The 26,103-nt window shown below is 40.4% G+C and overlaps 1 protein-coding gene across 3 annotated transcripts in view; it reads left to right on the forward strand.

Moving 5' to 3' along the window:
- Nucleotides 1-13,688: 13,688 nt before the first annotated feature.
- The window catches only part of SOX6 (SRY-box transcription factor 6), a 627,811-nt gene continuing 615,396 nt past the window's right edge, over nt 13,689-26,103 (forward strand). For all 3 annotated transcript variants that reach the window (XM_081238923.1, XM_081238924.1, XM_081238922.1), the window contains exon 1: nt 13,689-14,046. The gene's annotated coding sequence lies outside the window, so the exon portion shown is untranslated. The remainder of the gene's footprint in view (nt 14,047-26,103) is intronic.

Consider the following 26,103-nt stretch of genomic DNA (forward strand, 5'->3'; position numbering starts at 1 on the left):
TCATTGCAATTTTCTCCATTATCATGTCCAGACAGATAATGTATGCTCATAAGGAAATAATGACAGTATTGTCTCTTATTGACTTTGCAAAATTATTTCTTAAACATTAATGGATAAAATGTTATTTAAAAAAAGAGAATGGAAGCAAAAACATTGGAATCTCAAACTTAAAATATATGAGATTTTGCATTAGTATTGATTTTGAACACTGATGTCATTTAATAGTTTTCTCCCTATTGTATAGTACATTAAACCTGAGTTTAAAGGGAGGGTAATAGAAGTCTGTTGAAGATTTTAACAATCTTTAAACTAACATAATAATTTCAAGGAACAAAATGTTGCTAGTTCGAGGTAGTTTCTTTGTTTCTTGTGTTTAAGTGTCATAGGCCTAATATAAATTGTAGTGTTCATGTAAATAATCAACTTACATTAAAATTTGTTTTTAATTGAATAAAGTCAAATACATGAATATATTTCATACTTTATTATAATTTGGAAGATAATTCAAGCATCACCATAAAAGACATACAATTTCAATAACAGTATTCATATTTACAGTAAAATACATTAAATTTCAATAATAATATTCACATGTATAAATGCCTATAGGTTACTAAAAGTTTAATAAAATTTTAAGGACAAGTAATTATCTTCTGTTGCATTTTTCATATTAAACAAAATTTTAATTAAAAATGTAAATATTTTAATATATTCCAGATTTTTTCTCATTAGATATTTTTGCTCAGTTTTTGTCATTCAGGTACTCTTACATATTGTAACTGCTGCAATATTGTACCTGTCTTCTCTCTTTGTTTCAAAAATATTTTTTCCATTTTGACTAATTAGAAAATATCAGGAGTAAATTTAGAAAATAACACATCTGGGCAATAGAAGCAGTATATTTCTGTTATTTATTAAGCTATATTTATTCTCTGCTGAATAAGAACAGGAAACAACATGGACAGTAACCAAAATTAGAGTTTATCTAATATCTGTAGTGGATGCCAAGTATACAGTTACTGTGCTGAAGGCAGGAGATAAATGCCTCATGAAGAAGTTTATTATTAAGATTTATTTTCACTAAATAAAAATACCCAAACTAATATTTAAAAAATTAAACATTTTTTAAAGTGCCTAGCATGGTGCTTGGTTCAAGAAATAGTAATATATCAAAAACAATTAAACATTAAACATCAGTTATATTTTGTGGGGTTTTTTGTAATATAGGCCCATGATTATGACATACAACATTAAAATATTCATTTGATATTTTTCAATATATTACTAGATAATACTGTTATTGCCTTGCAGGGTCACATGATTTTTAGTTTTATCACTATATTTTCTCACAATGTTGATGCCGTAGTTAATATAGTTGGTCTTCTCTTGTGTAGACAGCTAACACCTGGCTTACTCAGACTAACACTTTCACATCAATACGTAAAACTTGGTAGGACAGATTGTGTAATGCACAGATCTTATGCTGTAGTTATAGTGTTAAGAAGTCCTTGTTATTATGAATGTGCATTATGAGTATATTGTACACAGTCCTGGTATGCAAATGTGTAGCATTCAGAGAAGTGAAATAATTCTGTGTTATTATTATCTTTGTAAATTACATCTTAAGAGTTTTTGAGGACTTTATGAAGGCAGTTTTCTATAGTCACAGTCATACAGTATGTGCAGCACAAAGTGTTTTCTTTCACCATTAACAATAACTGAGCCAATGAAAATGCTTTTTAAATATACACCCGACAAGCAGTTATCTGGCTCTTCGTTCTTACTATCCACAAACCATCTTTTATCGCCTTTTAAGACAGCATATGAAACAGCTTTGTAAACATCTGTTTTTCATTGTTAATTGTCAGGAAAACTGGGGATTTAAAAGCTTCTTTGGAATCCTCTTAATCCTATCAGGAAGAATAAGTTGTATATGTTTATCTTTACTTCTTTAGATTGTTTCTTTATCATTTGAAAAAAAAATACACACATACTACCTTCATTTATTTTCAAAAAATTATTTTTAGGATTATAATATTTTTATAGCTATTTTGAGGACATTGCTTTGTAGAAATTCATTGAAATTATTAGCAACACAGGCTATACTACACCTAAAAAAGATGCATAATAAATATAGATTTAAATATAGTGTGCCTTTTCAAATAATTTTCAGAGTTTTCTTGGGCATATTCCATTTTGAAATATGCACTGATAGAAAATAGAAGGAAGAGGTATTTGTTAGCCAAAGAACAGATTAATTTAGAGCTTCAAATCTCTTGCCATATTTAGTCTTTATGAAATACATGCTTTATTTTCATAGACTTTTTCTGTTCCAATAATCAAGCCATTAATGTCAATGGAGTGTTTCTGGCAGTGATATAATAAGAAGGCTTTTGTAATAATACACTGTGTCTTCCTTCTAAATGAAAAGGGGATCTGTTGCAATAACTGCTTTAAAAATATTAAAATTCTGCTCTAGTCGTTTTGAATTTATAATGTAAAAGCAAATGCACCTATCTCTTGAGAACAGAGAGAGCATCCATAATTTAATAATTAAATAATATGTAATAACCAATCATTTTTGTTACCTATAAATAAACCTAAGTAATAAGAGTATGGAATACTAAGAAAAGTAGCTGACTGTTAATGAAAACTTTTTTTTTCAGAATGTACCCATTTTTAAAACACTTTATAACCTTTATTAAGTTGCTATCCTTTCATGCAATTAGAATGCATTGTGGATTTTTCTTTTTTAAAAGGTTTGTACTTTATTAGCTTTTAAACTGGTATAAATTGGAAACTCACTACTCAACTATTTATACTTCAGTCTTTGCTTTTCAAACTTGTATTGAAGTGATGTAGAACTAGGCCTTATCACTGCATATAAAATTAATCAAAATGACATATTGTTGCAGTTTCTATGGCAACCATATCATGATGCTGATGCTCTTAAAAATTTATAAACTATAATCTGAAATATGCTAATTCTAGTGAACATAGTTAACACTTATTTGCTTAATATTCAGTTTAGTACTAAACTTCATCAACTTTGAAAGTAGGTTGATAACATATTGTATATAATTAAAAGAGTTTTTGTATTGAGCTCTTGAGTTTAAATATTTTCTCCAGAAGCCTACTATTCTAGACCTTTAAGTATGACTAAGTGAAGCTTTTCACTTATTGTCATAAACAGACATGAATTAACATGAGGATGATCATTGTTGCAGATTCTCAACATTGTTGTCTTTCTCCATCCCCTCACTTAAAAAATAAAACATTCAAACGTAATGCAAAACATCTTGATGCAAACTTAAAAATTCAATAAAATCCGATGAGTTAAAAATGCCAAACATCCAGATACTTGGAACACTGACATAGTTTAGCTTTCATTTGTTTGCCTTTAGGTAGATAATATCTTTATCTTATATGTACGATTATGATACATTTTAGAGACATAAAACTTAGCAAGTTACAGAATAATTTTGCATAGCAATTACATTAAAGACCGATTTGAAGTTATAAAGTTTCTTTTAGAACTCATTTAAAACTAAAATGTATAAAATATGTTGTTTAGAATTAGTTTATAATTATAGATTCTGTTTTTAAATAAAGCTTTTTAAAAAGATATCTTTTGATAAGTTAGAAAAGCTTTTAGAAATGTGATAGTTTGTCAGTTAATAAAAATCTCTGAGGTAACTAAAATAGTATATGCCAAGTAAAATGACTAACATCACGTGTAATTATCAAATGTACTTACACTGAAAAGAATACTTCTGCTGACATATTTGGTAAAAAAAAATTTTTCAGTATATGTACAATAGACTTTAATATTTATTAAGTTAGAAAAGTGCAAAAGATAGATCCTTAGTTAATACACTTCTAATTATTTGCTTTGCACATATTAGGCACTCAATAAATATTTAAATGTGAATTAAAAATTTGGAAAACAGCAAAAGTCTTCAACATAAGTGTGATATTTAAAAATACACACGTGAAGAAATCCTCTATTTAGAAATGTTAAAAACAGCAATCTGGGATTTGGAAGAAAGATTTCTAAGTAACAAATTTAAAAATTATATAATTTAGGCAAATTCAGTTATTTTAAAACCATGCTAACACATAATAACATATAAAGCATGAAATTTCTAAGGTAGATTATCAAACTTTTAAAGACTAGTAATATTAGTAAATTATTGTTTTATTGTTTGATATTTATAGTGAGCAGTTTTATAGCATTATTTTTGTGTCCTTTGCTTGTCTTTTATTAGGCACTGAAATGGATCTATATGATTTAGCAAATGTTTCTAGTGTGGCTAAATGTGTAATGAATGGAGTGGTAGTCATCTTAGTGAATTGTAAACCTCAGATTTGGGAAGAGGTAAATGTTTCTTTGAACAGAGAGTGGCACACATGAAGGAATGCAAATGCTTTTACAATATTACTTGATGATGAAAAGGTGACATGTTATCTCAGAAGGATGCTATCGTGGGATACATTGAATTTTAGTGAATAAAGTTTATATCTGTGGTTGAATCATCCTATCACTTCTCTATGTCATATGATTATTCTTTATCATATTTTTCCTTTCTGTGGTTTTTGTAATTTTCATGCCTACCTATATAATTATCTAGATCACTTGTAGTTAGAAAAATAATTCTATGTATCATTGTAAGACAAACATTTGGATGACTGATAAAAATTTCACTTTTCATATGGATCTTTTAGTGGCATTAGTTTTGGCAGCCTTAAGCTATAAAACAGTCATTACTTAAATAATCTTTTTCATAAAGCATTTCAAAAATATTAAGTATGGCATTTTAAAATATTAGGTCTGATGTATATTTTGGGGGGGAATTGGTAGAGGTTTATAATTTTCTGGTTTCTACCACATTCCTTCTTATGGTGGTTTTATTTCGCTATATTTTGCCATTGATACTCTATTTATAGTAAAATGAAGTGTATATACTGAATAGTGACAACTTCTTGTATGTTGTTAGGATTTGATTTAAAGATCATGGAATTGGTGCCTTACTGCATATGTGCCATGTGTTCCAGTTTCCTAGTTATTGGCCTTTGATCTGATTTTTCTTTGTGAGGTTTCTACCCAGGCTTAGTTTCTGCCAGTTACAGTAGACTTCATGTATATATCCCTTCCATTTAAGAGATGAACTGCCAGGATTATGTATGGCAAAACCAAGGTAAAACCTCCTGAGATAAGGCTCGGGGGGCAATTCTTCCATGAGGTTGGCCCACCCCACTGTGACTAAGAAATGAGATGATTTGAAGGCTATTACATACTTAAGGTTTTCATAGTGGATTAAAATACCATTACTTAGCACAGGTGTCTCTATAATTGGGATTCCCTGGGAAAATTCAGTACTGTGTTCAATAACACAGCTTTCCACACGAGTGGAGGAGCGATCCAATGTTAATTTGCTAGGCTGTGGCACGAAACAGCAGAATTGGGTCTGGCTTGGGGGCCTGTTGCTTCTCTTTGAAAACACATTTCCTTTTGTCCATCGTTAGCATTAGGTTGCTGTGGTTCTCTTTATAAAATATATTTCTATTATTATTATTATTCTGACCAAACTACTGAAAGGCCCCAGTTGGAGTTAGCAAGGAGTGATTTATAGCCTCATATAGCACAAGACAGTTCCTGAGTGTCCTTTTCGTGGAGATAAACAAAATTCTTCTTCTCCTTTTGTAAAGCGTTACAATTAAACAACGTCTATGCACCCAGGTAGCAGGGAAATTTCCGAGGCATCTTTGGGACACAGTTCACAGAGGAGGATGGACTTGGAGTGGCCTTGCAGACGTCCCTAAGCCTTGGAGGCAGTGTCCAGGCATAACAAAGAACAACCACAAGTTATTTCAGAATTTAGCTAGGGTATTCTTAAGCCTGGTATTCTTATAATGCAAGACGTGAATGCAGGAGGAACGGTTTGCGGGAAAAGGGTTTCAATAGAGGTACGGGTGGTAAAGTTGAAAATCTCTGATATAAATAACAATCATTATTATTTTACCGAATCCATTGTTAGACAGTCAGAAGGACTGTTTTCCTGAGAAACGGGCGACTATAGAGCTAAGTGTCCAGCCGTCGCGGCAGGCGGCCAGGTTGCCTGAGCACATCCCTCTCCTGCCTGTAGTTCTATTCCGGAATTCCCCTGCTAGTGACCTCGGGTCTAGCCGCGTCCTTGAGTCCCTTTGTCTCCGGCCCCGAGGGTAGAGAGCAAGCGGGAGAGGCGCACCGGGGAGAACGAAGTCCGAGTTGAGCCGAGGTCGCTGCAAAAGGGAGCTCGGTCCTCACACAGGACCGGAGCGACTGCTATGCCGCTCCGAAGCTGCCTTCCCCCGCCCCACCCCGCTACTGCCCTGGGAGTTAGTGCTTGAAGTTCCAGGGCTGCAGCTCCTGCCTCGCAGCTGCAGACTGGCCCGGGGCTTTGTACTTTGCTGGGAGAGTGTTCCTTCGCTCGGTTCCCTGTTACTGGTTTCAGCTAACCGGCAGTTTTAGCCCTTACTCTTCTCATCCCGGGTCGCGGAGAGCAGGCCTTGCCTTGCTCAGAACTTCCGCTCGAGAGGTGCTCTCCCTTAGCTTCCCTTTAAAGCGGTCCCCGGAGGTCGCCAAGGCTGCGGGGCCGGTGTCATCCGGGTTGGTCTCGACCTCCGGGAGCCGGGCGCAGTCTTCCGCTCGACCTCTAGGTGGCGACTTAGGCACGTAAACAAAGCTAGGCCAAGCCGGATGGTTGGCACCCTCGCGGTTCATCCACGTATCATCCTAGTTTTCCCGCTGCTCTCAAGCGGGCTCAATTGACTGTTAAAGGGACTTGAGTTTAGATGAGGAGTTCGGCCAGAATGGCAGAATGTGTATGTGTCAATGTGTGTGTCTGTAAGTGTGTGCGACCGCGCGCGCGGAGGCGGCGGGAGGTGGTGATAGAGCGGGAACTCTCCAAGGAACCCATTTGAGACGCCGAGGTTCTCCCCCACATCACCTGAGCCCTCAGGCCAGGCGACCCGGCGGGCTAGGTCTTCCGGACTGCTCTGCAGCCCGAGATACCGCGACCAGTGTGCAACCAGCAGAGGGACAGAGGGTCTGGTGGCTGCCGCCGGCGGTAAAAGATTTTCTAATCTCGTTTCAATGACACCCACGATTTATGAGTGGAGAGACCTGGAAAATAAAGCCCTATGTGCTGTGTCCTCTTCTCCAGGGTGCATGCCGGCTGACCCGATTGGAAGAGGTCCCAGCCGGTGGGGAAGAAAGACACACAGACAGCAAAAGAATAAACGTGCTACAGTCACATAATCTTACCTCCGGGACGAAAGGACACGGTTCCTAGAACTGAGATTTCCATAGCCAGTGTGCATCCCAGCTGTTTCTTCCGTAGGCTCTTTCCTGCCTAATACAGCCTTATGACTAACTTGGACAAGGCTTGAGCTGCCCCCCTCCTTTTTTCCTCCCTTTTTTCTTTCCAGACATTCCCTAAACTCAACCCAGGGCAAATCCAGAAGTCGGTACAGTACAGAGCTTCCATTCAATCATGGGGGGAAAAATCCCGTTTACAGTTTCTTTTAGGCAGATGGAAGAAGTAGATGATTACGGGACTTGGAAGGGTGCATGGGGATGGCATGGGGTGTTGGTGGCAGGGAAGCACGATTTCTCTTAGGTCCTGGTGCTGCAGGTAAGGTTCCCAGATTCCAGCTGCTCTCAAGTCGAGCTTCGGTGGCCGGTGAGAGTGGAGGGAGATCCTCATCTAATTAGAGAGGAGTGGAGGAGGGTGGAGTGGCAGAAAAACTGACCCTGGACAGGCTCCACGGACACATTGTCTTGGTTCGTGTTTGTGCCCGCTCTATGCTGCTGCCTTTGGGAGCCTTTTCAGCAGGGTAGTACGCCCGAGGCTTTTTCTCCCCTTCTTTTTTTCCCCCTTCTAAAACGTGTTTAAAGATAAGTGAATATCCTTCTAAAACAAGTTAAAATCTTTCTCTGACTTTCCATTTGAGATGTCAAAGGATTAAATAAATGGAACTTTATTTGACCGGGGAGTTTAGCCAGAGACTTAACGACATCTCGGGTCTTTGGCCTTATTCTAATTCCATGGTGGTAATTACCCTTCGTTTCTTTAAGTGCAATAGATTTATTGCCTTAGAGACTATGCACAGTTTGATTGAATTATTCATTTTTTTTCTTTGGTGTAGACTGCATCTGGGGACTCTGATGTGACGTGTAGATTTTTTTTTCAGGAACAAAGGGAATGTGGAAATGAAAGAGAGAGGGAGAGAGAGGCTGGCAGATGTAATGAGACGCGGTGAAGGTGTTCGCAGACTGGCACTCCCACTCCTCCCTTCTGCTCTCACTGCAGCCCTGGGTAACTCGCAGGCTAACACAAACAGCTTTTCTCCCGCAGCCTGCCCTCTGTCACTGTAAGTACATCAGCCTTCTCTTATCAGCATGCAGATTCCAGCCACGCACACCCCTAGACTCGGCTTTGCACCTTAGACAGCAGAAGAACATTTAAAAATTAACTTTCCTAAGCCAGGAAAGACATGTCTGTAAAACTTATTTCTTATTTATCTTTATTTTTCTTTGAAAAAAGTTCATGCATTTTTACCACTTTTCCCCACCTCCTTGGTGGCGGTGCTGCAGCTGCTACTGTCGCTACCGCTGTGGTCTTCCCAACAGGATGACGCGCAGATTCAAATGAAATTTAATGTTGCTCTCTGTCCATTTAAAGTCCAGGGACAATGCCTGGTTCTTTTGCAAAATGACATCTTAAAGAACGCAGAGCATTATTCACAGTTTGTTTTTTGCTTTTGTTGTTGAAACACGAGTTCCGACCTCTTTGAGGCAGAGTCCCAAGGGCACTGTTATTTGGGAGTTCGGGTTATTTGGTTACACCAAACTTAACTGAAGTGCGATGGGCTGCTGGAGCGTTGGTGTGTTTGTTATTCCTGTTTAAGGAAATCAATCGCTAAAACTTTTCTCCGGGCCGTAATTAAAGTTTTCAACTTTTTCCTTTTTGGCTTTTTATACTCTTTCACTTATTCTTCGTTTCAGTAAAAGTTCTCATTCCCTGTGTTTCTGAGGTAAAAACATTTATATTTGTACTTTATACAGTACCTATAAAGCCCTTCCTGAAAGAAGTTAGAGACCTTAAGATGAAGTCATGTAGATCCGAATTGTCCTCCCGGCTGGTGTAAGGAGAGTTTCAAGGCGAGAATACGAGGTTTTAACAGTCGTTATGATTTTTGCGTGGGTGCTTTAAATATTAACTTCTCGAGCAGAATTCATTGCGTTGCCCTTCCCAAGTTCAGGGGGACCTCTCTCCAGGAACCGAGCGCGCCTTTCCTTTGCCGGTTCGCGCTTCTTCTCTGGAGGTGCGAGGCCAAACTTAGCAAAGGCGAGTTGCCTTTGCCGGTTGTCGTGCGCAGGGACACCCGGACAGCACGGAGGCAGCAACAGCTGCGAGCAGGTAAGTCTGCTCCCATCGGCTCGCCCCTCCTTCCCTCCCTGGTTCCCTGTGCTAGGCTCCCGGGGTTCTTACGCCGCGCGTGGCTCCGAGCCCCAGGGAAAGTGAGCCCTAGTGTGCCGGGATCTGGCAACGGTGCCTGGGTGTCCTCCGCTCCTTTCGGGACTTCCTGGAGCCCGAAGGCCAGGGCAGACCAGGTGGAGAGCCCGGCGCTTCAACACGCTACAGCGCTCTCTGCCTTGCCCTCTGCTCTGTACTGCGGCGCCTGAGGCTTGAAAGGAAACCCTTAGGGCTCACCCCCGCCCCCAAGGGCCACGTGTCAACCCAGGCATAGCCTGAAGTGCGGCACCGAGACCCCAAACTTTAGTTTCTTTCCTTTAGGGATTAATGTTGTGATTGGCTCGGGGTTCCGCCTTACCAATCTACTTTCGTGTCAGTTTACTGGACAAAATCTAAAGAGGATTCCTGATGCTCCTTCTCCGAAGGTCCATCGCGGCCCAGTATGAGGGCCTTGGACGCTGGAGATCTTGATAATGTCGCCTTTTTTTGTATGTTTTTTTTTGCCTTCCGCCAGTGACCTGCACCTGGTCGGCGGGGTCAGTCTTAACCCCCGGGTTTCTGAGCGCTGGGTGATTTAAAGAGACGGATGTGCTGGTACTTGCAAAGCCAAACTTATTGCAGCAACTTTGAGGAACCCAAGTCGCGCCCCAGCATTTCCGTCCTGGATGTTTCACCTCCCTCGGTGGCTCTACCCTGAGGATTCAAGCTTTGGGACTTAAATTACCCCCTCTTCTCTCTGCCCTAACTCTGCAGGCATTTAGGACAGCTCATTCGATTTTGACCTCTTTAGGCTTTTGAGAGATTTTTTGCCCCCTGTGATTGAGTTCCAGGGCCAGTGAGAGGCTCTGGAACAGAGCGCGGGACCAGGCCATACTCATTCACAAAAACAAAATAAAACAAAAACAAAATCAAAACCCAGAAAAGATTTGACCCTTGTCTAGGATAGAAACACGGGTCTGGGTTTGCCTGTTGGGCCTCTGAGGTCAAGGGGCACTCCTGGGAGTTCTGGGAGCCAGGTCTGAAGGAGCTGGCAGGAAGAGTGCCAGGCATTCTTTTCACTGGACTCTAGGTTCTGGCCTCTCGAGGCAGGTTTTCCAGTTCTGAAAGTCTCTGTGGGTGAAAGGGACACAAGATTTCTGGTTAGGGACTAGCTCTCCTCTCAGCCAACAGTCATCAAGTCATTTTAACTTGCAGTCTTCAAGCTTCCAATCCTCAAGCATCATCTTTCCTATTGGGGTAGAAGCACAGGGCTATTCCTTCAGCCCCACTAATCCAAGATGCTCATCCTCACCCTTACTTCTATCCTTTTCCTTCTCTTGTCTGGAGTGGAGTTCATATGAAACCAAACATGGAGTATACTTTAAGAAGCCAACATATGACTAACAGACATCTCAGCTTGTTCCATATTCTGTGCTTGCTTACTCTCTCCATTTTCTTCAGTTAGTGGAACAAAGATGAGGCTTTCTCCCCCATATCTTTTATCACTTAATCTGGGGGAGGTCTTCCTTGAATTGGCAACTTTAGATTGCCATTAATTTTCTGATTTTTCTAGTCATAATTCCTGACTCCTTTCTCCTGGTCCATATCTTCTTTCACAGATTCCCTGTTTATGAAATGCCTCAACGTGGCCATCTCCTATCAGTTTCTACATAGCAAGGACCTCACCTCCACAGACCTCTGCAGGTTTATGCTGATCATGTCAGAATCTCTCTCCTAACGTTTAATCTTGATGTAATTTGGACTCTCCACTGACCTCAGGTTCTCAAACCTATTTCTTTGGGCCTGGTTTATGGCAGGCTAACCTCACCTCGTGCACATTGGCTGCTAGTTAGCTCTGTGTCTGCTGTTATCAAAGCTAGTGTTCTCATCTGTCTCTTTTACTCTGCATCTCTATCTACTACCTAACATCACGATTATTCTCTCCCCTCCCAGTCCCCCAGGTTTTTTGCACTGAGATAAAATTACAGGTCTCTGCTCCTTTAGGCCACTCTATACCCTTCAAATCTTTTATCTACCCTACACATGCATCAAAGAGAATTTTTAATTTGTGTAGGTTTTTTTTTGGGGGGGGATTAAACATAATTTTCTATATCTGACTTACATGTTTTTGCAAAATGCTATCCTGGGTGACTGAAACTCTTTTCATCTTCTGCAACTTCCCAGCCACCCATCTTGAAATTGTTTCTCCAAATCTTTTCCTCTACAAAGTTGAGGTAATACACATATATCACCCACCCAATTCTATGTAACACAAACTTATCCATATAATAAATGTGGAACTATTTAATTTGTTGTTGTAAAGGTATAATCATTTTTTCTTTGGTAGTTTGTACATATCTTGTTATTCATAACAATTTTAACCCATAAACTCCATAATCTACATGGCCTCCAGAATATTGCCACCTACATATGTTAAGATGTATATCATCTTAATAACTCCTATATCAGTTGCTTTTTCTTTCAATTGCTCCTCCTACATCTTTTAAAATAAGTTCCTCTTCCCCTATTTACTGAGATCCTATTAACCCGTGTGTTTTCATTATCTCTATTTCCTGCATCTCTTGCTTTACTCTCTTTTGATTACTTCTCTTTTTCATTTTTCTTCATCCTTCTTATTATTCACCCTAATATTCACCCTTCTTTGCTTCTTCTTGGTCTGCTTCAGCCCCTGTTCTTCCCCTTCTCTGTATCTGCCATGACTCACTTCTGTGGTCCAGTTCTGTATCTCAGTACTTCTTAACATTCAGCCCATTCGTCCTCTGTCACATAACTTTTTCAACGCACAGACTACCATCCCTACATTTCCTCTCCCACTTTCTTTCCTCCTTTTCTCCAGTTCGCTCCTTTCTTTCTCCCCAGTTGTCTACCTTTTCCCCACTTCGGTTTGCCTTCTTCTAGACTCCTCCATCCAACAGCCCCAGCCCTAACAACACTCCTTGGGTTCTTTATTCCTCAGCCTATTTCTCTCCACCTAATACTTGTCACCATTCCCCTCTGACCTCAACTCTCCCTTTTCTTTGCCGTCTTCCATTTCTCTCCTACTAGTCGCTTCACTCTCTCTTCTCAGGCGCTTTCTCCAATTCCAACCTCCGCTCTTGCCGGTCTCTGCCCTCTCTCTCTCCGGCTCTCTCTCCTTTGCCTCCCGCTCTCCCCTCCTTCTTCTTCCCCCGGCCCTCCCCCCTCCCTCCCAGCTTCCCTGCCTGGCTCGCTGCCTCCCTCGCCTCTTGTCTCATCTTGCCTGTGTTGTCTGGGAGGGGAGCCCTGCCTCCTCTCCCTCGCTCAGATCAATGCCCTGGCCACTCACTTTCTGATGTTGCACGACGGGAAATGCTTTGAATACTTACGACATGGCCGCTCACACTGATTGCCAAGATTGACAGCACTAACCATCGCCTTCACTTGTTTCAAGGGGGAAGCCCCTAGTCACCCCGCTCTGCGCGCACCTCCCGGCACCCCGGCGGCAAACTTCTGCCGGTCAGCGTTCCCCCCGCCCGGGGCGGGACACCCCCGCCGACTTGAGTTAACGGGCTGCGCCGGCCGCGGCGCTGGGGGGCTTTGCTCTCTTACTCCCCGGGCTGTGCTAATTGACCCAGCAACGACTCCCCTTCCTTAATTTTTTAAATTTGTATCTTTCCCTTTTTTCTTTAATGCCATTTACTCCCGCGGCGCAGCGCACAAGGAACCCTCCCGTGCGGTACCATCCTGGAGCCCGCCCAGGTAACCGGGACGGAGCGAGCGATCTAGAGAGCGAGGGAGGCAGAGCGAGAGCGCGCGGCCCATTTGTGAGCTACCTGTTGGGGAGCAGGAGAGGGCAGGGGCAGGAACCCCGGGCCCGGCCGCCGGCCCCCAGCGCCTTCCGCTCCTGCCCTTCCGGGCAGCTTCAGGGTTAGTTTCACCGAGCCGGGACTGAGGGATTGGGGTAGTACAAGAACTGAGCGCGCGGAGCCCGGCGAGGGCGCGGGTTGCCGGGAGCCACGGCTGCCCAGCCGGGGCGGGTTTCCGTACTTGGCTGGGGAGGGGAGAGGGGGGAGGAGGAGCGGGAGGAGGGCGCTGAGTGGGGCCGACGCAGAAAGGCGGGGGGGGGGAGAGTAGCGACTGAGAAAGGGGCCCGAGCGTCAGCCGCTCGCTGGTGGACGCGCGTATCCCCAGGATGCGTCCTCCTCTCGGAGAGTTGTGCCTTGTTCCGGAGGCGGTGACAGATCTGCGTGGCGGGTTTCTGGTTTTCTTGCCACCCCCCTGTCCCCAAAATCCACTCGGAGAAAACACATGTTGTAGCCGTAGATAACTGTGCGTGGGACAGTAAGGCAAAAAGGGCAAGAGAGAAAGACAACGCAACCTTTGACAACAGAAAGCTGTTATCGCCATCCTAAGTATTCGTCCGGAAATCTGTCCGCCCTCTCAGCCCACCTTATTCCTCCTCCTCCGTCTCCCCGTATAGATATTCTAATCTATGTAACTGGGAATGATATGAAAAAGAAGTCAGGTGGCTTAGAGAATGAATTCTCAAGTCTCCGTGAAGTTTGAGGTAGGTATTTCATTGAAGTTTGAGCCAAGTGTGTGATGGAGGAAGCTCGTATGCCTGCGTGTGTAGTGTTCTCTCTCTCTCTCTCTCTCTCTCTCTCACTCTCTCTGTCTCTGTCTCTGTCTCTCTCTCTCTCTCTCTCTGTAAGTATATGCGTGTGTGCTCTGTGAGGGCTCAGATGGGACCGCTGGGTGGAAAGGCCCTTTGTGCCCACAAGAGGGCAGCATCCTGAGGGCTTTGTGAGCGCTGTATCTCTCGTTATCGCTGCAGGCTTGGGTCTGGAGAAAGTTATACCGAAACTTTCAAACTGATATCACATCTTATTTCGTGATATTAAAAAAGAAGGACAAAAAGAAAGAAAGAAGGAAAAAAACAGAGAAGTGACGAAAGAAGAGAGAGAAAAAAGAAAAGCAGGCAGCCAGCCTACCCGGGGAGAGTCCTAGTCACACCAAGACTAGGGGGAGGGCTGTTTTAATTGTGGGTTTGGCCGACTGACGACTGGAGTGCCCTCCTCGGCTGTCTTAGTTGTAGCCGGAGGTCATGTAAATCGACCTTAAAAGAATGCATAAGCCATAAATTAAAATAAACCCTCACCCAAGGGCTGATCCATAAGTAGACAATATCCAACCTGGACAAAACGAGCTTCCCTTACGAGCCGACCTAAACCGCATGCCCCCAAAGAATAGAGACTAAATGCAAAGTAAGTTTCCCAGCGAATATTTTGTTTTCTTGAAAAGTGTTGGGTTGATTCGCCGTGTGACTGACTGCGATGCCGCAGTTTTCCGGAGTGCTTCAGTGTTAGCCAGGCTTGGGGTGCGGGAGGTCGGGAGGACCTGCTGGGTTTCTGGGCTTCCTAACGCTACCCCCACCCCACCCCCATTTTGGTTTGGAAACTTTGGCTATTTGTGGGGTTGACGCTGGCCGAGGGCGGGCAAGAGTCGAGGATCTCCGCCGCACTCTCCGCCCGGGTGAAGTTTACCGGGAGGAGCTCATAAAGAAAACCCGGGTAGCTAGAAAAGCCGTATGCTCCCTCCTCCCACCCTCACCCCAACACCGCTCCGCCGCAACTTTCCTGGGACCCTCCGCGAGTTGCCTCCAGTTCCCTGCGCTCTCTTCTTTCTTTCCTTACCCCTCATTTTTGGACGTGACTTTTTATGATCTTTTTAGGAATAAGCAAACCGAACTCCAAGACAATCAGAAACCCAAGCGCTAATCCGTGGCCCTCTTTACCCGGACTCTCGGGCGGTGGTGCCGGGCCGGCGGGGGTGTGTGTGAGGGCCCGCCCAGCCCTTCCCGGAGCGGGCTCGGCCTCGGAGTCCTCGCGGCAGACGCACAGCCGCCCGCACGTTTCTTCCTCTCTCCGCGTCCCTGAGCCCTGCTGGCGGCCCCAGTCTCTCTCGGCGCCCTGCCGGGGCCCCGCCGCCTGTTGTCCTCCCCGCAGACCGGCAGAGATCCGCCGCTCTGGGGCTCGGCCCAGGCCCAGGGGCGGTGCTGCCACCCGCCCGGGGCCCAGCCAGAGCCTGACGGCTCCCAGAGGGAGCTGCTTTCTTCTCCCTTAAAGGGCCGGTCAGAAAAGGGAAGGGGCTTGTGCAAAGGTTGCCGGGGTTGCTCGGGCACCAAGAGAGGGGCTGCGGAGGACAGATTAGCTCCGTTTCCCGGGCTGTTTCCCGGGCGCTCCGCGGAGCTTTAAGATAAAAAGAGAATCAGTGTGTTTGGAACAGATAAAAGGTAGTTGTTGCTGGCGTGTTTTGAGTTGTTTTTTTTTTAAATTTTTTTAAAGCTCTCTTAGGCTGACCAAGTTTGAAAACGTTTGATTGTATGAATGGCCAGATACCAGATATTGAATGCTGCCCCTATTTGGGGACTAAAAATAAGTCTTCGACTTTGCTGGCGGGGCTGGGATGTTAGAGAGATTGGCTGTCCCCGGCTCCTTCTGTGTGAGTGACCTCCTCTGAGGGCCAAGCTTGAAGTTTCGGTCTCGAGATGGCCCACAGCCGTTGCTGCGGCAAACTGGCCTGGGCTCCGGACCTCCCGTCGCACTGTCAATGGGGCGCTCGATGACGTCCATGTCCGGGGCGCTTGACCCCGGCGCGCACTCTTGCGGCTGGGCTTTTGGCCCTGGCCGGGCGGCCCAGCCAACAACCCAGTGGAGTCGGGGTGTGAGAGTGCCCCCTCTCCCTGCCTCCCTAGGGTCTCCTCCCTTCTGCCCTGTTTAGTCACATGCCCAGGTTTCTCCCCGGGTCCCGAGGAGAACAGACACAGCCCCGCCCAGTCTATTTCTAGGAGGTGGGTTTGGTGAATAAAAAGGTCAAGTGGTCGGGTCCAAGAGCTGATCCATGGCGAGGGGGGACAGGATGGACACCTGGCAAGGTCCGCCCCGCCGCCCCCCCCCCCGTCCGCCCGCTCACGACTAGCCTCCCCAGGCCACATTCTTGCGCTAAGTGCTTGAGTCTGTGGGAAAAGCAATCCCGAACCGGCCAAGAGCCGGCGAAGCTGATCCCACGATGGCATTTTGTTTTGAACAGTTGCTGGGGTTGACGTTTCCTCATAAGGTAAGGTGTCACTGGACAGTCGGCTGCCCAAATGCCACATGTATAATTAGCCTGCGCACTCAGCACCTCGTCCCGGAGGCCCATAGGCACGGGCTTGGCGGACCTGGTCCACTCAGCACCGTTCCAGGCTACAGGATTCCTGAGGGAGGGCCGAACCAGCCAGGACAGCCTTTGGGAGGCCCTGGCAAGAAGGAAGACTGTGACAATGTAGCCTTGTCTTTGATTTTTCTCTCGTTTTTTACCCCTCTCTTCCTGTTTGTCCTCTCTTTATTTTTCGGTTGAGGGCGGACTGCTGGTTAGATGGGCAAACCGGACACCAGAGGCAGGGTGCAGACTGAATGAGGAAAGGGGATGCAGAGTAAATCTGGCACTATACTACTCTCCACACCCCGCCCATGGGGGAGGGCTGCTAGTGCCCTTCTGTGTGCACTAACCCAGTAGGACTAGCCCAGACTTGGCATTGTATCCTGGCTGGGGTAGGGGTTTCAGCTTCTAGTTGACCTGTTCACCTGTCTCTGTGCTCCCTCGCACACCCACCCCAGAGGTCTCAGCAAATTACTGTCTGTGCCCTGACTGCAGCTTCTGTTTTCCCCCTCCAGGCCTAGCCACTTGGGGCTGCTCGTGTTCACTGTGGGGCGAACCTGGGAATATCTGCTGTCTTTCCCTGTCTTACTCTTGTTCAGCCTGGGGTTTTTAGGAGCAGTGCCTTGTCCTCTCTCTCCGTGCCCAGATTGGTGCTTGAGTTTCCTCCCTAGCTTCCCAGACCCCAGCTTCAGGTCAGCTTTAGCCTGCACTCTCTGGCAGAGACCAGATTTCTGCAGTCATGAACATGACCTTCCTTCTTTCACCCTGTGCAGTCACCATGGAATTCAGTACTCAGCATTAGGCACTTTCATCATTCTCCCTTCTTCCCTTGTTTCTAGGCCACTCAGATATTCCTGATACCTACTAGAAGATTCTCTTTATTTTAAAACAAACAAACAAGCAAACATCTTAAACCTTCCACAAATTTAGTGGGATAGGATTAGCTTGTCTATGGCAGCAAGAATGTACCTTTCTGATGCAAGGTGGGGACATGGTTTATTTAGTTGCATTTGCTTTTTATTGAATCAGTGAAATAGTTCCTCTTATTATAGTAGGGGAAAAGTTATGACTGAATTTTTTTTTTACTGTACCAGACCATAAATATATTATCTATATATATTTGAGTGTATCTTCCTGAATACACATATGTGAGTGCATGGGCAGTAGGCCAAATGACATGTAAATTTTTTTCTCCTACATTTTTGAAATCCTCATAAATCAAGAGAGATTGTCCCTTTCTAAGACAAGAACAACAACCACCAACCAAAAAAAAAAATTACTTTAGACTCTGAAAGCAAGTAAGTGTGCACTACACAAATTAGATCTAGTTTATGACCAAAGGCAGTAAGTAACCAGGATCCAGACAAGTGCTAGGTCATTAATTCCTTAGGCAAGCTAATATCTTCTGTTGCTTTTCTCATGTACCTCCAACACCTCCTTTTTCCTCTGCTCTCCCACCATATTCCTTTATTTATAGTGTCAAAACTAAATAGTCTTTGTTTATTGTTTATCATATTTATTGTTGCTCTTAATTTTTATTTTGGAAGTAATAAGAAGGAACTTTCTCTTGGTGTATATGTATTTTTTAAAATGCAAAAAACATTTACAGGTTTATTATTATGGAGCATGATACAAACTCCTATAATAGTATATTGTGTAAGTACAATGCTTAACATTATACTATAAAGGAAGATAAATGTAAAAAAATTAACTAATAAAGCAGTATCAATATCTATACCTTAAGTTGATTCTATAATGGAATCAGTAACTGAATATCTAGAAGAAATGACATTCAGTAGGAATATTGTCTGCTGAACATTTTTTCATTAGTAGTAGAAAGCAACAGATATTTTTCTTAGTAAGGGAAAAGCACATATTTAAAATATGTTAACATATCTAGCAAATCTTTCTCTTATAAGGCTTTAAGATATATTACTTTAAATACATAAATGATAAATTTTGGTGGCATTATTGAGATTTTATGCCTGTTTCTATTTGACTTCTTTTAGGAATCATTGGGTTATTGGTCATTGATGAAATTTTTACACATATCCATCTTATATTAAGGAAACTAGTGACATTTTAAATAATCCTCTTTCAATTAGTACACTAGGTACTGGAATAAATGAATTTTAACAAAGTTTAGTATACACTGGCTTTAACCCTTACTTTTAATATTTTCTATACTTTTCAATATTGTTAGGTTATATATCTCTAAGTTTGAAAGAATTCTCTTGTTAGTGAGAGAAGTCATATATACCTTTTCACTATTTACAAACAGCATTCTATAAAAGTATAGTAGAGTACAACTAAAATTTTGGTTGATCTAAGAGCTATTTGTTTAAATATAGTTTAGGGGTGCATATATATCAATTGGTGTTTTTGAAGTCAAGTGAAACATTCCATCAAGCTAATGTGCCTGAGAGTACCATATCAGGCACAGACAGGTACTAGAAATGATAAAACACAGATAACATTCAGCAAGATGATTTGCAGATGGGATGTATTATCTGCTGTCATGAGGTTAGATGGGTCATATTACGGTTTTTTAAAAAAGTTAATCTAGGTTATTTCAGAATTATCAAGTTATGTGGGTACATGAGATTTAATGAGAACAGATTTTATTATAAAAACTTGCTAAAAAAACAAACAAATATTCATTGCTTTTTAGAGCAGAAAATGGACTCTCTCTGCATTTGCATTGCTTCTTGTTTCAGAAAGATAACTCTGCCCTATTATTTTTTTCCTAAGAAGAAAAATAATATATTGAACATTTTATGTCTTTATCCTAACTCCACATTTTCTACTGATTGTGCTCTGACTATCAACATACTCAAGTAAAACAAAAACAAAAGCAAACTGGCACTCTGGTATACTCTATGAAAAGCAGTTTTTATTAGCAGTATAAGCACATTTTAAATGTATAGCATATCATTTTCGCTTGAGGTTCTTCAACTGTGATCTGAAAATAATTGTTTTGGTAAGAGTTATATCAGAAACTTTCATCATTCTCTTATTATATATTCATCATTCATTTATAGGAAGAGTGTTTTTATTTTCCTTGTTCTGTGGAAGAGGGTAAAAGCTTTGCAGCTAATTGTTTTGTTTAGACATTTAGTCAAACTGGAAATAATTTTAAATTTGTGTTATGGATTTGATAGAGCTTTTCAGGTTTAAATATCCATTGTCATAATTTGGGTGAAAATATCAATTGAGAGTGTAGATGGAGGTTGTAACATGGATTATCATTTAAATCTACTATGGACTGTCTCACCTCTGAAAAAGGGTGCTGGTCTGTTTTTCCTCAAATCTGTGATAGTCTCAAAAAAGGGACCTTGAAACCCTAAAACCTCAGAGAAGCAGTTATCGATTCAGTGCTTAACTGCAAATCCTTTATATTGTTGCTCAAAATATCCAACTTTACACTAATATTAGCCATTCTTTTTATAGTGACACCATGCTTAGTAAAAAACTTCTAAGCACTGAGGTCAGGTGTTGAGATTGGATTCTAGTTTATTTTTTATGAATCAGATAAAGATTTCTGTGCATGAGACCATATGTGAAGATGAGAGAACAAGAACATTTCCATATCAAAGGCAATATATCTGAGGCTGCATGGTAATTAAAATGCAGTGGTTTGGACTCTGTGCACTAGCACTTAAGCAGAGCATTGCCGGGACCTTGTGCATCATGCAGGCGGTTGCCTCTTGCATACTTCTTGAAATACACTTATAATTTTGTACAAACATTTATGCCAGTCCACACTTTTCTGTGGATAATTTGTATTTCATCCAAACCATTCAAAGTAGAAGTTATTTTTTGAGCTACCCCCTCATTATGGCTTTTGTGCATCAACTATTTTTATTCTAGTTGTTTGTATTTCCTTTTACCAGAATGATGGCTTGTTTATATTCAGAATCTCTTCTTGCTCCTCTAAGACCCCTTATATATCACTCGTATTTTACTATTCACTCAAGAAAACTTTCATCTTTAGTAAAGATGTGAATTATTTTGAGGTTAATTGTAGATGCTATAATCTATTGTAAACTAATAAACTACATAAAAAAATCAACTGCCCAGCTATTTCTATTTTATAATGCCAGTATATTTAGTAATCCTCACTATTTTGCACAGTACATAATATTGGGGAAAAAATCCTTTTCAAAATGTTAAAAAATTCTGAAATGTTCTTCTTTACCTTTTAATGGCATGAAAATGCATAGTGGCATTCTCTTTCATACTACTTCAAGTGAAAAACAATTATTTGAAACTATAGAAATCTTTATGTTTATCTAAAGGGTTATCTCTTTGCATTTATAGGGAGACATTTGAGTTTATTTATAAAGAACTGGGTTAGCATCATAGCCTGTAGTTATTTGGGGATAGGATAGTGAAATAAAAAAACCTAACAATTGGTAGTCCAATGTTGTGTATATTTTAGAAAATTTGCATCTTTGGTAATTAACTTGAATTCGCTGTTCTGTAATTTTCTAGATTTTCTATTTCTGTATTTGCTCTCTTTCTACGCATGTGGTAAGGAATTCACTAGTATATTTTATTTACTAAGCTCCCCTAGTCTATAAAGCTTTTCAAAGATTTTTTCTGGATTGAAGCACCATGTATTGAAGAAGCCTAATATGATAGTATGAAATCCTTTAAGACTTTTTGTGTTTAAACTATTTTGGATCAAAATTACTTAAGTATATTGATTTGATGCTTTTCAATGATGACATGTATAAATAAGCATAATAAATATAAGGTAATTCAAAGTTCTTTATGTGATGTGCATGTTAGCATCTATGCAAACATTCTGTATTCTCTCATTTCAAGTTCTCCCATGATCTCTTTCTTCTCTGAAAATTTCACAAGAAAAATCTTTAGATGATCTATTTTCCCTGCTATCTTCAATAATTTGTTGTTTCTAGTCATCTTAAAGAGACGAATTGAATTGTCTATCTTTAATGTATCCATTCAAATGCAAAAAGGGACTTCAGTGCTATTTGTGATTTTGACTTCACTGAGCACAAATTTTTTGCTTCTTTGAAAAGTAGTTCTTTAAAATTAGACAAAGAAAGTTAAAGACGCTTTACGTTCCATGACTACACAAGCACAATATATGGAAAAACGAAAATGCAACAGATTTTTAAAAATTAACTTTTATTGGAGTATAGTTGATTTACAATGTTGTGTTAGTTCCTGCTGAACAGCAAAGTGAATCAGTTATACGTACATACATCCACTCTTTTTTAGATTCTATTCCCATATAGTTACTACAGAGTATTGAGTAGAGTTCCCTGTGCTATACAGTAGATTCTTATTAGTTATCTATTTTATATATAGTAGTGCACAAATTGGGAGATTGGGGTTGACATATACACAGATTTTGTTTTTTCAATGACAAGCATAGATTTTAAATGGGACTCATTCCGAGGCATGGTTGCAAATATTTCCTTTTATGTTTTACAAACAGATCATTGGGTAATGTGATTGAGCACTAAGTTCTAGGTATCCTGAAGGGCATTTTTGAAGTCACAAGTTTTTTACTTTTTAAGGACTTTCTCTTCTATTGAAGATTTTTAATATTTGATAGGTGGGAAATTTAGGCACGGTTGTCATGGTGCTAAGCAGGTCATTGGTAGAAGTGGAGAAAAATGCTCCTAACTAGGAGAGAATAGTTCATTGTTCTCTCTTGGGAAAGAGTATCAAAGGGCAGGAATGTTAGTATTTTCTCAGAAATAATCTCCAGCTATCTCCATGGGCATTGAACCTTCTATGTAGGAGAACTCAGCCACCCCATCTGCCCCCAATATACCCATGGTGTAATCTCTAACCTTCCGTTTCTTCAACTCTAAAATGAGAGTAATAATATCTACATCATAAGGTTATTGTGAGGATTAAATGAGATAAATAAATGTAAAGCACTAACCTCAATAGTTAATATATGTTATCTATTACTGTTGAAGGGGTATTGTACTTAGAATTACACAGAGCTGGCTTCCCATTTCAGCTTTACTACGTACTTGTTGTGTAATCTTTGGCAAGTTATATAATCGATTTCTTTTCCTCTTACATGAAATATTCACAGCAATACATGCTCCTTTCTTTCTTTCCTAGAAAGCAGAATTAATTAGTAGTCTTTCAGACTTGGGGTAGAGTAGTGACCAAATGCAGAGTTTGGATGTCCAGCTCTCAAATTTGAGAATATTCCAGTTCTAAGGGCTAGAAGAGATTTTGAAAGATCATTTCATCTGACATCCTCCCTCCTCCAGGGGTTTATTTCTCCATTCTAATTAGTTAAGAAGCTCTCTTTTTTGGGAAAGCCAGCAAAGGAGGAGATTTTATAATCTTCTTTGGTTATGTGTTTCAGTGATTAACACTGGGAAGTTCTGAATGTCAAATATATACATCTTAACCTGTTTTCTTTTGCTTTGATTTTAAGAAAAAAATGGAAGCATATTCTTCATTTGAATGACACACCTACATGTGAAAAAACCAAAATTAAACTTGCAAATTTTATTTCTTGAATCTTTTCTTTGAAGTCTTATTTCCTAAATTAGTTGAGTGACCTTAGCAAAGTTGTGCAACCTCTTTAAGTCTCAATTTCCTAATTTTTAAAATGGGGATTGTGATAGAATTTATTAGATAGGGTTGTTGGGAAGATTAAGTTTGAAGATAATTTATATAGAAGTGCCTAGAACAGTTCTAGGCAACTGTGTTAGGATTAATTCACAATAGTTATAAGTAATCAGTAGTAGAACTGTAGCATGAAAAGGGCCCTTAATTCTCATGTGTTTTATAGAACTCAGTTTTCAAAGTGCTTTCATATTCATTGCCTCATTCAATAAAAGGTATACAGGGTAGATAACCTTACCAGTCATACTGTCTAACTTCCTACTTGATAGGAATAACTGTTTCAGTTGGGTTTTGCTTCAGGATATTATTCACTATAAACAAAGCTTGCATGTCATAAATTAGGGCTGACATTTTTGGCCTTCTTTTTTCCCCCAATCTCTTTTATATGATGTCAGTGCTCATTTATTTTGTCTTCATACTTATTTCCAGAGCCAAACCAGCACTACTTTTCCATATACTGAATGTAGATGAACAATACATTGTTGATCAGGAGCATTAAATGTCAGTTTATATATGTCTTTAATTTAAAAATTAGGAAATGATTTAATTATAAATAATAAGTATGGCTAGTTTGAAGGACAACACTTTTTCAAAATATGGGTTTTATGAGGGAGGATTAATAAAAGGACCCTTGATGGTGAAAAGGTGAGAACCACTTGCTTACTAATTTCAAAGATGAAAATGCAAGATTTATCCTAGTGAGGAGGTATGAATATAGGTAATTCTATGCAGTGTGCTAGTTGCTATAATGGAGATATGTATAAGAGCAGAAGTACCTCTGTCAAGGAAAGCTTCTAGTAGGAGTTGGTCTTTGGGCTGTGTCATAAAGGTTAATTAGGTTATTTGAAGTAACATCCTGAAGAGCATTGGACACGAGGGAAACATTTGATGGTATTATTGACTATTTTGTAAGTCTGATAGCAAAATGTCTCATATTTGTGTCTTTGTGATCCTAGAAAGGCCATGTCTATCATGAATGTGAAGTGGCCATAGGCCAGCAGCTTAACCTCTGCACTTCTCTTTCCTAGCTCAGTTTTGTGGTCAGGGACATTGTAAGTATATTTTAAGGTACAGAGAAGTTTTCCAAATTATTGATTTCCTTCAAATATGTAACTAAGTATGAAAATTAAAATAAATGGCTTATTAATATATGAACTGATGATCTGGACCATGAATTAATGAAATCTTGTATCTTGCACTGTAAAAAACTTTTTTTTTTCAATTGGCAAGCATAGTCTTAGAGAAAGGGAGATATCTGGAAATTTTTAGATCTGGGTGTTATTTCTGAGTTTTCCAACTATAAAGTTGGCATATTCCATAACTTCTTTTTCATTGAGGGATAATGTGAAAAGAAATTAATCCTCAGAGTGATTCAAATTTTGGGGAAGAAATACAAATTATTATTATATAATGATGATAATGAACATTAGCAGTAGTAGAAGTAGTAGTAGCAGCAGCAACCCCTCTCTACTCTTGATAATTTCAAATAGGGATGCTAAATGCACCCTTTATCGTTTTGTAATCTGGGATCTCATGTTTTCTAATAACTTTCTGAATGCCTTTTCTCTGAGCTACAGGCCATCTTTTCTGTTTTTGGTTTGGAAGTTTTCTGGTGTTTAATAACTTGTTTCTCCAAATTAAATACACCTATTGAGATTTTGCAGCTTATATGACTTTGTGACATAATCACTTTCTGAAAAGGGCTTTGTGGTCACATAGGCTGGAGAAGTTATGGCCCTCTTCTGCAATGACCTTAACCTACTGTTTTCCTTACCACTGCTTTGGTATGCTGTAGACTCGAAGTGTTGATAATGCCATGAAAAATATGATGAAATTTCTCCATTAAAAAAGAAAGGCTCTGAAGCTGAGTAAAAAAGAGGTGAAAATTCTATAAAACAGTTTAAAAACATCCCCTTAGTCATATTAAATTAGTTATGATGCTTTAAAGAACATTTTCCTTTACAACTTTCAGTTGAGTTCTTTAATAAGGAACAAAAGCCCAAGCAAAAAGAAAATAAAAACTGAAATAATATAGCAACTGAACAAAGTTTAACAAACTTGGAACACAGCATATTAGTTAACTGAATCTCAGGAACATTTTTTACTCTTGAGTTTGAAGATCCAAATACATACTGGAGGAAAATTGGCCTATTTTAAAATTTCTTTTTTTTTTTTTACACTTGCTTCCATTTAGTCAACTTCTGAATTTTGAGTTTACAAGCAAAATATAAGATGACGCTAGCAGTGGCCTTGAATTTGGTTGTCTTTTTTTTTTTAAATTGAAGTGTAGTTGATTTACAGTGCTGTGCCAATCTCTGCTGTACAGCAAAGTGACTCAGTTATACACATATAGACATTCTTTTTTAAATATTCTTTTGCATTATGGTTTATACCAGGAGATTGGATATAGTGTATTTTAAAATTTCTTAACTGTAGTCTTTTCCCACTGTAAAGATGCATATTGAAAATAGATATATTGAGGTTTAAAAAAGAATTTTAATCTTGGAACCAACTAAAATTACATGTTATATTTAATTTTTATTTTTTAATATAATACTCTAAGGAAATTTTCAGCTTCTCTGAGGTTAGACCCTTTAAACTTTTACAGGCAACAGTTCCAGAGAATGCCTACATTTGTACTTTTTGTCTAGATTTGTGTGATTTACAGGCATGCTAAGGTAGGGTCATGTACCCTGAATACTTACGTGGTTTAAATTGTGTACTAATTTGTAACAGGCTTATTTTCTCCAAGGAAAATATATATAGCAACCTACATTTGGTGGGACTAGTG

This window comes from Mesoplodon bidens (assembly GCF_964165515.1).
Source record: "Mesoplodon bidens genome assembly, chromosome: 7".
NCBI lineage: Eukaryota > Metazoa > Chordata > Mammalia > Artiodactyla > Ziphiidae > Mesoplodon > Mesoplodon bidens.